This window comes from Phalacrocorax carbo, chromosome 13 (assembly GCF_963921805.1).
Source record: "Phalacrocorax carbo chromosome 13, bPhaCar2.1, whole genome shotgun sequence".
Classification (NCBI taxonomy): Eukaryota; Metazoa; Chordata; class Aves; order Suliformes; family Phalacrocoracidae; genus Phalacrocorax; species Phalacrocorax carbo.
In genome coordinates, this window is record NC_087525.1 from 5,898,010 (window position 1) to 5,910,668 (window position 12,659).

The following is a 12,659-nucleotide window of genomic DNA, read 5'->3' on the forward strand; positions in this document are numbered from 1 at the left end:
TATTGTTGCAGATCAATAGTGCCAGAGTACACACATGCTAACAACATGAATATTAGATACCATTCCCTCATGACTTTGAAATAAAATCTGAAATAGCGAAAGCAAGAATTAGATCATTGGCAACACTGATAAGTGATTTGGGAAAAGGCCCGGATAGCATGCTACAAGTGTCTATTAATTTCTTATTAAAAACTTAATTGATTTACTTTCCATAGCTAAATAACTGTTGTGGTTGCACTTCAGATGTTCTCCCAAGTTTAGTGGAAATACATAAAAGCTGCATCCCATAGATTTGCACAGGGAGCAGTCTTAATGATTTGTGCAGGCTATGTCTCATAGGCCTGATGCACAATCACCAAAATGCCATGCTCATTAAAGCCGTTCACTGTCGGTCCCTTTACAGCTCAAAAAAGACTGCAGAATCCCCTGCCCCCTTCCCTATTCTACATAAATAATCTGATGAGAATCATCTTCCTGGTTTCTTCACAGTTTTTACCAAGGACTTACTTATGCCTATGCGCAAGGTACTTGTCAGCAGGCTAATCCTCTTGATCGTTTAAATACAGCACAGTTCCTGTTTCATGCTCTGCATCTCTTACAGAATCATGTTTACCAACACCAGTCCAGGCAGCTTGCCAGTACTCATGTATTATCATCCTGCAGTTTGGTTTACCTGTCTATTCAAACTCTGCTCATTACCTGGGCACCCAAAACCCAAGAATTCCCTTTGGGAGCACGTATTGGTCACAATGTGGGGAAGTCATCTGTAATACGAGCATCAGATAACAAAACTCAGCACACAGAAAAGCCTCTGGGTATTCTTGACCAGCACAAAGTGTTTTTTTGTTCCATCTCTCTAATGTGAACTTTACCATTTTTCACTGCATTGTTTAACAATTGCAGAATTTTTGCATCTCTGTCTGTAAGAAAAATTACATACAAGACAAGCTTTATCTGGGTAAAAGCCAGGCTACTTCTAGGGAAGTAAACAGAGAGGCATTTTATTACAATAACGCTCAATTTACTTCTTAAAAGTTCAGCTAAACAACTTATCTAACAACAAAAGGTTAACAGTAAATTCATTCCAGAAAAAAAAAAAAGGCAAACGCAAATCAAGAATAAACTCCGTTAAATGATTCCACTCACATCTGCTGAGACAGAGACGATGAAGCAAGAGGAAATGGAAGATTGACTTTTCTGTTTTGTAGCTGGAAAGATCTGTCTGGAATTGCTTTATATGCTCTATTAAGTACAAGAGATCCCACAGATCCTGCGCCTCTTTGCGTGAGAGCCCTGTTAAGCTTGATGCACTTCACTTTTTGCAGAAATACACCAGGAAAGCCATAAGCAAGTACAGTTCTGCTAGAACTGCAAGGCTTCTGCTTTTCTGTAGACTAGAGTGCATTGTGGTCATATTTAATACCAAAAAAATATTATAATTAAAGACAAAGATTTTTAAGGAACAAAACACACCAAAGTGTCAGATTTCCGTACGAATTTCCATACCTACTGATTTATGCAAGGACACTCCCAGATCAGGACAATTAAGCAAACAATGTACTCCATTTGGACTCAGTTGCTGATTTTTACAGAAGATGATGCCATGCAACTTGGGGAAAAAAAAAACACAAACAAAACCCTACCACTTTTTTCTGCTTTCCCAAAAAAAACCAAAAGCCTAGTCCCAACTGCAAGTGTCATGAACTTTAAAAAATATGACCTATACATGCTTTCTGAGGTTCCTAGCCAAGAGCCACAAAATCCTTACTCTAATCTTAGGCCTAATGGCAACTCACAACCACCTTTTCTTTCATTAGCAATAAGAAAAACCCACAGGCAGGTATGTGGAAGACAAAACAGGATTCAAGAAGAAAGGCAAGAGCTCTCTCCTACAGTCTTGGTTCAAGCCCCCAGATAGGAACACAAGCTACACCGCAGACATCAATATGTTCAGCGTGGGATGGGTTTCCTTAAGCTGAGCACAGTGGGAAAGTTTTTGCCCTTGAAATGTGTATCTCTGCTATTCAGAGAGATCAACCCCTTCAACACTTACCGAGGCCACTGACACGTCCACTTAAATGCTCCAAGAACACCTTGAGACCAGGTTTCAAGCTCCAAAGGTACAGATCAAACACATGAACAAGCATGCAGCTTCAAATAGACTGTTCAAAAGAAAACAGCACTTCTGCTTGCTTGAAGACTAGCCGGCAAGTTGTCCAGTAGAGATCTGGGTTTCACCCGCAACAGCTGGCAAAATAGCCAATGAGCAAAACCGTATACAGACATCTGCTTTGGGGCACTCCTGCTGTTCACTGCATAACTGGCAGAGAAAATGAACTATGAGGAACTCAAGATAATTATTTTTCATGTACTTTAGCATGCCAATAGCTTTTAAGTTAATTTGGATATGGCATTGAACATAACCAGCACAACTGATAGTGAGGAAGATAGTCTTTAACCGTTTCAGCATTCAGTGTCAGGCTGGATCTTAAAAAGACAGATTGATTCAAAAGCTTCATTGCAGGGAGCTAAAAATAATACAAAATGAAACAGTCCCAGTTAAGTTGCAAAACTGACAATGACTAGCCTGTGGAGCCAAACAACAGAACAGGAGCAAATAAGTCACTGGCAACGTCTCTGGCTCCTTTAACTGTCTGCAGGTGCCGCCATCCACCACTACAGCAATTTGACACAGGCACATCTTTTCCACTTGGCCTGGTCTAGACAAGCCCCTTTGCAACCCTGCTGTTCCTTCACTAAAATAGTTCTGCCTTTTCCTAGCTCCCAGCGCTGTCCTCTTCTGAATAAATCTCAGACCATCCAAATAGCTCTTTAATGTCAAAACCTTTGTTCTAAGCAGAAAGTGCTACTGGGTGTTGGTTAGGTACTTACCAATACAGTGAAAGGCTTACTATAAAACCATCAACACTCAGTTGTGCACTCCTGTGCCTGTTCAGCTAAAGGTCAAGTCCAACTGCTGCACTATTCACAGGGCTGATTCCTTTGCCTGGAAAGGTGCTGTCACACAAAAGGCAGCCACAAAAACTATACAATATAAAGCTAGTCATGGGAGTAAGATATACCTACGGTCATGTCTCCCCTTCTCAGAATGGACAAAAATTCACTTCTTTGCACACTCACTGGCTTCAGCTCACATTTACCCCAGCCAAGGAAAGTCACACACTAGTATTTCAGAGGAACAGCACCCACAGAGCTATTCAAAAGAGAACATAACCCCTGCAGAGGGTTTCCAACAAACCATGAGTCAGTGGATACATGGCAACTATTATGTCCAACTCACTCCCAGGCAACACTTGCCCAAATATTACCCACCACCGTCAGCGAGTTTGGTGCAGTTGTAGCTTCCCTCAGACACAGGCCTCTGGCTTGCGGTGAGTACAGGAGCCACCATCACACACTGAGGTGGAACAAAGCAGGCCTCAGATCTTGTTTCAGGATGTATCCCACTGCAGGGAGGGTTTTTCATTCAGCTGAGAACAGAGCTTTGATGGTATGTGGGCAACTTCACACCTGCCTGAGCAGCTCCTGATGTTGATGGATGTGCGCAGCCACTTTTCCTTCTACTCTCCCTACATGGATATCCAACTTTAAAGATGTTCCCTATGCTAGAAAATAAGTTTCTGCGCCCTCTCATTGGGCTAGAATTTATGGCCCACAGAAAAAAAAAAAACAAAAAAACACACCAAAACCAACCAAAAAACAGATTAGACATGAAAAGCAGCATCTTTACCACCACACAAGAGGACTCAGAAATGTTGTTTGGACGCTGCAGATTAAACAGCACTAGGGTGGAATTGAGGACCTTAGCCTGCAGTTCCCAGATCTTTCTCCATGGCTTTAGCACTGTTAAACACGCTTTCCACACTTCAGTTCATCTAAATTTCAGCCAAAAGGAAGTCTCAGAAGACAAACAGAGCAACTGAGCACCTCCACTGTGTTACAGAAGACTCAGTAAATACCTTTTCAAAAGCCAGGTTAGCAGAAGCCTTACTGTGAAAATACTGGGTTGTTTGATCTCACAGGCTGAGGTAAAGCCTCCAATGGAAATTACAAGACATGTAATTCTATAATCCCCAACATCCCTGTGGGATGTTGAAAATGTAGGAGAACAATTTCAGGGGAAAAAGTAAATGATGCAGTCCATGAAGTACCTTAGCAAATTATCTGCATGACAGGCTAGCTTTGCTGCAATATTTTATTGGGAACAGGCAAAATATTTCATAATTTCAGTGGAGTTTTCAACCTTGGAAACTTAGCATACACCTAGCCATAGCCCACAAAAGAGAAATCCAGTATCCAGGGAAAAAAACTGTGACAAAAAATAAAGCTCGCTCTTTTTTTTTTCATTTAGAAAAGCAGAATAAAGTTCACAGAGGTTCAGTTTATTTCAGTTTTTCAAATACACAGTACTTCAGCTTTCAAAACAGATTGAGTTTGCTAAACAAACAGCAGTTTCAGTTGTTTCATTGCCCAGAAATCTTTCTGCTTCAACACAAATCAGGCTGCTTAAGGAGAAGCTATGCACCACTAGCAAATGGAACATGGATTGCTGCTGATGCATCAGTATAGGATAAAGCATACTAGGAAAAAAAAAATTGTTTCACATCATATATTAATAATTCCCAAGGGTTTCACTGTATTCTTATCAATGAGGGCAGTTTGTTGGGTTTTGCATATTGAGCTTTCTGTTCATTAGCAGTTTGGTAGCACTGTGTGAGTCACATTAATAATACACACTACTAGCATCTCTTTACTTTAGTTCTCCCAGGAGTGTTTTTATAAAACATAGTAAGGAATTGGCAGCATGGCTCTAGATGTATGTTGTTTTAGAAATGCAGATACCTACATTTCTCTCACCTAATGTTTAAGAAAAATCCCAAAACAGATAGCAAGAAAAATCTTGTGCAAGTACCACAGCAATTTTATCAGGTTAAAGAAAACCATGCTGCCATCAACCTCAGCATCTGTGTGCACATCATGCTTAATTCTGCAACTTTTTAGCTCATGGACTGTATAATCAAAAGATCACTAAAGCTCTTTAAGTGTTAAACAAGAAACAAAGTTGTCTGAACAAAGCTACTCGTGTCCTTCTACTGATACTCCTAAGGAATCTTTATTTAGTATTGAATGAAAGCAAGCTTTTTAACAAGGCTCCTCAGTATTGAGGAGGCTTGTATTACTCACAGCAACAAAGGCCAAGACCATCATCCTAGGCTGTATTAAGTGCAGAGTGCAGAGCAGAGTGAGTAGGTCAAAGAAAATTATTATCTGCCTCTAGATGGTGCTTGTTAAACCATGCCAGGCATACTAAGTCTAATTTTGGGTCTCCAAAATGGAAAAGACATCAATAAATAGGGGCAAGTTCAGCAGAGGGCCACAACACTCACCCTGTGAGCCAAAGCTGAGGGAATGGGTCTCACTGAACCTGGAGAAGAAATAGTTTTGAGGGGACCTGACAGCAGCCCCTTGAAAAGATGGAGCCAGGCTCTGCACAGCAGTATGTGGCGGGAGGATGAAAACCAGGCATCAGTTGGAACAGGATAGGTTCAGACAAGCTATAAGGACAACCGTTTTACCTTTAAGGACAGCACGGCAGTGGAGCAGATTGCCCAGAGCAGTTGTGCAGCCTCCAGTCCTGGGGTGTTTCCAAGATGTGACTGGATAAAGCCCTGAGCAACCTGGACTGACCCCACAGCAGACCCTGCTTTGAGTAGGAGGTAGGATAGGCTCCGAGGAATAAAACAGTAGTCCAGTCATCTGGTTTAGTTGGACGCTGGTACCTGTGCCTCCCACAGCTACTCTCACCCCCCACTTTGACCACCCTGCTTTCCGTAACCCAATGCAACAGCACTTCCGACCTCCACTAGCTGTGAAGTTTCCTTGGGTTACACCAAGTTAAAGAAAAAAAGGTTACACTTATATCATGCTGTTAATGAGGCTATGCAAAACAGCATTCGTATGGTAAAACTGTTGGTTTTCTCTTCAACCTTCAAATAAATAGCTACTGGTTTTTGAACATTTTTTTCATAACTGAACTCCATCTGTGGGGGCTCATTTTAGAGCTGCTCTCTGCAGTGATGGAGTGGGCATGTCCTAAAGCAAGATGACAGTGTAGAAAAGCTAAAACTAGCCTTGAAATGAAACCTCTGATTTTGAAACCGTATCAATGACCATAGCAGAAGCACTACTAATTAATGCAATTTATTTATTAACACAAACTATTGTCTTTTTCTGTCTCAGATAAAAAGTTACCAGTGTTCAAACTACCCTCATCCTAAAATGGCATTAAGGCAGTTAAGATCTGCCACTTAAGATTCAAGGTGCAAGAATTGGAAATACTGAGGATAGGATAGCACAGCTCAGCCTGTTTTCTTGAATTTTATTTTCTCACTCAAAAGAGAGAAGCAAGAGTTTCTTCTGCTAAAAATCTTTAGCACTGAGAAATACACAATACATACCAAGTTCTTCACAACTGATCTTGTTAGAGGTTATTTTTAGAAAAAATCAGAGTAAAATAAACTGAATGGAGCTTGTTATAAAAAAATTATACATTCCTGTTCAGGGGTACTTGTTAAACTGCATGACTAGAGACTACTTGCTGAGACAGGGAAAAATTTGCACACACAAACACTTTTGCAGATCACACCTCTCAGGTAATTCAATCTGAGCAGATCTGGTAAATGCTTCAGGATTTTGAAGAACATTACAGTACCTTGCTGCTGTCAGTTCAATCAGTAGTTCGAATATAGCATCTGGGTTTAGTGCAATACATATTCAACTGAGAAAAGGCTTTTATAATACAGGATCAATACCTTAGTAATAATTTTATATGGAAACGCATGAAACATGCAGTGGTATCATCTCATCTGAAGTCAGTGGTAGGGGCTGAATGCCAGCTAAAATTAGGTGCTAAACATTGTGAAATAATGTAAGGTTTACATAGCCATTACACAGACAGAATGAAATTAGTACGCAAGTAATAGCAATGCAGATAAAATGTTGTCCTTCAAGGAATACAAATGCTTTCTTCCTTTTTTTCTCCTGAAAATATATCGACAGAGTCACCACTGGAACAACTGTGAGAACCAGGAAAACCCAGTTACAACAGAGAATGCAAGTCAGTAAGTTCTGAATCAGATACCTTACTGACAATAACTTTAATAATAAAAAGTTTAAAACTCCATTAAACTGCTCATGTTCTGGCAGCCTATACATAGTGTAAAATAAAGCACCATTTTAGGTCATCCGCTCTTTTCAGACCTGAAGAAAATAAAAAGGAACAGAACTCTAAATAATCCTAAACAGTCCAATATGAGGTATGACCACATGCTGTGAGTTACATTTCACAGAAATCACCACCATTGAAGTACAAAATTATTCTCCTTTGACTTGCAAACCTACATCCCTGTTTGTGAGGCAGGATGAAAGACACTGGAAGAAAGGGACTCCAAAAGAAAGGAATCCCATGAAGCACATCCCCAGCCTCTTGCTGGGCTGCCATCCTCATTAATACCGTGTGTTCCTGTGTGTCACTACAGAGCGCCTGACAAACAACATCCACTCCGGAGTCATGACCTTTTGTAGGCAAAACATGAATCAGCTACTCACAAGGCCATAACTTAATCTGTAGTTTCATTAGACACACAGCAGAACGATGCCGATACTGACATTAATTGCTGTGAAAAAAATTAAATTATTCAAATGAAAATGAATCTGTCCTAAAAGCTTGCAGGTCCATTTTGGAAAATAAGTTGTCCCTCATTTTATGCAAGTTTGAGAATTGCTAAGAAGCAGAGAATAGATGGATTCCAGGTGTACCGGTTCCACAGCTGGCCCTTCAAAACCGTTCCTGAAAGCTGGCACAAACATGCAGAGAAGCTCAGCATGTGAGGACCTCTACAGCGAGGCGGCCAGTGCCTGGAGAGCCCCATGTCAGCACTGCAGAGGTCACTAAAGTTACACTTGGGAGTCATCACACAGGAACAAATAGAGCTCCCCAGAACTGCCCCCCTGCCTTTGGAAGGTAATTACAGCCCATAAATACAATGAAAGTTTTACTTCTCAAGCTGTTGCTGAACCTTTTTCAGGAGATTTAACTCCACCCCTCTCCTATCACAGGAATTCTGTCTGAATATCAAATTAGTATTAAACCCCCACAAAATAAAAAAGCTTCAGAGACCATCTCTGCCCACTTTTTAGCTCTTTTTCTGAGTGCTCCTCTTCTCCCTAAGTTCTGGGAGAGACTCACACAAGCTAAAGAGAAGTGAGGAGCCAGACCTATCAGATTACTCCACAAAGGCACAAACACCACCACAAAACAATTCCTTGTCTGATCTCCTTCCAGTTCAGTCAATACCTCCAGCAGAAATGGATAAAACTAAACACTTCACAGAAAAATGTACTGTCCTTTCAATGTCACTCTTCAAGAGGATGTTTTCCAAACGAGATGAATTTGCAGCCTGCAGCAGGGGCTTAGAGGCTCAGCAGAGCTCAACAAGCAGACCTCTCATTGAGTGGTAATCAACACATGATGTGATCCCAGAAAAGTCACAGTCTGTGTGCCAATCCCAGCCCTAGCCTAACTGGAAAGTGCAGGGCTTCCCTAGCTTTCCTTGTGACTAGTTTGTAGCCCTGCAACAGAGTTGCTGAACCTGCAGCAAATTCAGCCTCTAAAGGCTAAGCAAAAACGTTTTAATTTTCACTTCTACCCGATAGGAACCACAAAAAGGGAGTCAGGCAGTTCAGGCACATAGAAAATGCTGGTGTCAGGAGAGAAGGTGGGCTGAGATGACAGAAACGAGTTCCTTGTGACCAAGGACAACAAGCAAGCAGCTACTGAGGTGCATTCATTCTCCTGGACTGATCACCCCAGTTTCTCTCTTCAAAGGCTCAGGAGGTCAGTGCCTTCAGACTGAGGTATAGATACTGATGGTATCTATAAATCTCAGCTGAGCGCCCCCTACTCCTCTCCCAGCACTGCCCTGCATGCATCCCCCGTGGCTGTGCAGGAAAGGTGGGAGGGAGCAGTTTTCCCCTTGTTTGGTTAACAATTGACTGAACAACTCAGCTAAGCACAGGAGATGGTCCGACAGAGGGACGTTAGCATTTCGACAGAGACTGCTCAGTTATCAGATCAAGAGGAAAAGTTTTTTTTTTAAACTAGCCCCTATTTCACCCTCTGAGGGAGATTTGAATTGCCATGATGTTCCCTTCTTCCCTCCCATCCCTCCAAGGAGGAGAATATTCCAGCTCCAACCTAGTCCTGGGTGTACCATGCAAACCGTGCAGAGCTGGGCTCCACATCAGAAGGACAGAGAAAGACATTTTGGATTTTACTTGGGAATAAATACAGAAGGTCATTCGTGATTCTTTATAAGCTTTCGGGACTGGATTTTCCCTTTAATCTTCTGGTGGAAGACATCAGTCAAGGTGTAGTATACTCTGTAAATTCAGGATGCCCAACTCCCCAGTATGTTTCTCTGGAACAAACCTCATTTGAACTGCTGGGACAAAGAGTAACACAAAGATCTGTGGGACCAGAGTGTCTTTTGATGATGAGCAATAGCCAGTAAGGCTCCTTGAGATACAGTAGTGAGGCCTTCAGAGTGCCAAGAGCTTTAAAGCCAGCGTGCAACAGGGACTGGAGCGTGACAAGACCCTAGTATAATTCTTCACTGAAATGTGACTTGGCAAAATTTGGTTCTGCAATGCTGCATGCCCACTGCTTCTTGCTTACTGTCCAGCAAAAATGTGGTTGTGGATTAAAAAGGAAAAAACTCAAAATGGTTCTCTGCTTTTTCTCATGAGTCTGAAAACTCAGACTTAACTCTCTTCATGTACCATGGCCAAGGATAAAGATTCTGCAGGCCAAGCGATTCCCATCACTGACACCTGGTGCACCCAGATACCTGTGACAATTCACCCAACACTGCTGGGGTTTACAGACACAGCTGTTGCTATGGGCTGCAGGAAATGTTTCCTGAGAACCACATAGGACATTGCTTGGTTCCCAACATCCCAGCCTTTAGTCACGAAGCATGAGAAACCCAAGTGGCTTGAATTCCACATTATTGCAAACAATAACATAACAGCAGGTAGATTAAAAAAAAGCAGTCAAATCTCTCTCTATGTAAAATAAAGACAGCAAAGGTGATACCAATAGCTTCATTTTTAAATATTGTCACTTTCTTTAAAAAACAAAAATCAAGAAACCTTTGTCCCTTGCATTTTAGTTGTCTAACTTGTTGCTTGCTTTTCTAGAGCAAAATATATATAAGGAATGAGAGAAAAGTCTTCCAGAGCAGAAAATGGTCATTATGACAACTGATAGAAGAGAAGGCACAGAATACATCAATTTTAACCAGAAAATTACCTAAATAAAGACAATCAAATTGCAAATTTGTTTCCGTTAAGCTTCCAGAAGTGGAAGCAAAACCATGAAAATGTCGCTTCAACATTAGTTGTCTGAAAAAGTAAAATTCACAAAGAGGAGCTTCTTCAAAGGCGTTCCATTAAAGAACCGGTGAGAGAACTCTAACTTGTTAGAAACCCCTTTTGGTGTTACTGCAGCAAGACACAAGATAATAGGGGAAATTCTCTAATTCATTTACCAGAGTAATTGAGATTTGGATTCAACCAGTTGTCTTATGCATCAGAAAAGAGATTACTGGGAAGCAAGGAGGTAAACAACAATGGAGTCAAGGACTCTCTCTAAATCATCCCCAGAAGACCAGCAAGTAACATATCAATATTCAGCAGTGATATAAAACTTACCTATAGTAAGAGAGAACCATTCACACATACCTAGAGGTATTCCTGCTTTTTAGATGGACACCAGTGAGTAAAACGCTGTTCTTCCTTACAACACCTCACCTGGCTCAATAGTTAAAAGGTTGGCAGGTTACTTGTGATCAGGGAAGATGACCTCAAGCTGGAGCAGATAGTACCAGATTTTTAGTAAAGTTACCGGAGAGCCTGAGACAGGACACTACATGAAGAGATCAGTTTTTCTAGTCAGAAAATGGGGCTGCAACAGGGAGTGGCTAATCTGTACCAATTACTGGGAAAGAAGGGTAAATACCAGAAAAAGAAATCTATGTGATTTAAGCTAAAGCCAGTGTTAAGAGAAGCATAAAGATGTTGAGCTGGCCAAGGACAACACAGGCTAGACATCACAAACTTTCATGTTAAAAATTTTGAAACAGAATATTAAGAATTCCTCAAGTCTTCCAAAAGTTGACAAATTTATTGCTTCAAGAAAGAATTCATAACTGCAGTTTTACTCAAAGAACCACTAGTTAGCTTTAACAAAAAGCTTTTGCAACATTTATGATCTAATTATTATTATTTGTGATCACATTGTTATTACCTGCCTGAGGTGAAATGTACTTCTAGCTTAAAATATAATTCGTCCTTGGACAGAGAGGATTACAGAGCTACACTCGGGAAAATAACAATAAACCGCTCAAATAATGACAGCTATGAAAACCCCTACTAACCTTTGGCAATCCAATTGAAAACGGATTTGTTTGCACTTCACCAAGTACCTAGTACTTACTGCGGGGTTGAACAGCTGTAAGTCTTCAGCATCTTCTACTCGGTCTTTGTTAGCAGCATTCCTGGCTTGGTTGCTAAGGCTTCCGATCCTTCAGTTTTGGGAAAGTTAAAGCACAAGTGGTTCGCATCAAAATGTGAAAGCAGGCATCTGAGCTGACACAAAGCAAGGACTAGCCGCTCACTTATCACTTACCGGTGTTATGGGCGGTAATTAGCACTTGGTATCGCCTAGAATCACCTTCGACAGAGAGCAAGCCTAATTAACCATGTCAAAACCACAGAGAATGGCAGGACACAGAAGTGCCACAGTATTGTCTCTTCCCGCTGAAGGCTGGTCACAGAAGAGCAGCCTTCCGGGATGCTCCGCAGGATGAACTGACACAAGCCCCGCAGGACCAAGGGTAAAACAGTCTCAAGGATTAATGACCTCAGCCTACCGAAGTCTGTCCCCCCTCCAGGAACTGCAAACAGTAAAGGGCTTTACTGACCGAAACCAATGCCTCGAGTGAAAACTGAAGAGCTGTGAGGCAGCGGTCAGTACTGGGAGCAGAAATTTAATCTGCTCTGCTTGTGAACCACAGTTATCATGCTGGCTGAGGTATTCTGCAACCACCAAGATCTCAGAGGACTTTTTGTGTCAGCCTTGCATTAAGAGCACTTGAAAACCCAGCAGCTGTACTTTTTTGTGTAGACTAAGCCCTTGATTGCAGCCTGCCCTCGTTAGACTGCAGAGGTCACTAGCACAATTGATTGAATATGAACTAATTGCAAGTAGCAAACAGAAATAATGGCTAAATAGCCACCAGTACGTTGTAGTTAAAAATACTCATAAATTTGCCTTGAGGTTGTTTTGTCATCGTTGTTACTACTGCCAGATGATAGCATGTTCTCTGTGTATCCCATGAAAGTGAATAAATTAATTTTAAATGAAGGGGGGAAACAAGACAGTGCTGCAGGAGGTCATCATTTGCAAAATTCTCATCTTCTGGCTTTTTAATGTGAATAATTACATATTTAAGGTAGCAATCTGAATGTGTCTGAGCCTGATTTCTTACATCTTCCATCAATTTCAATTTTATGCA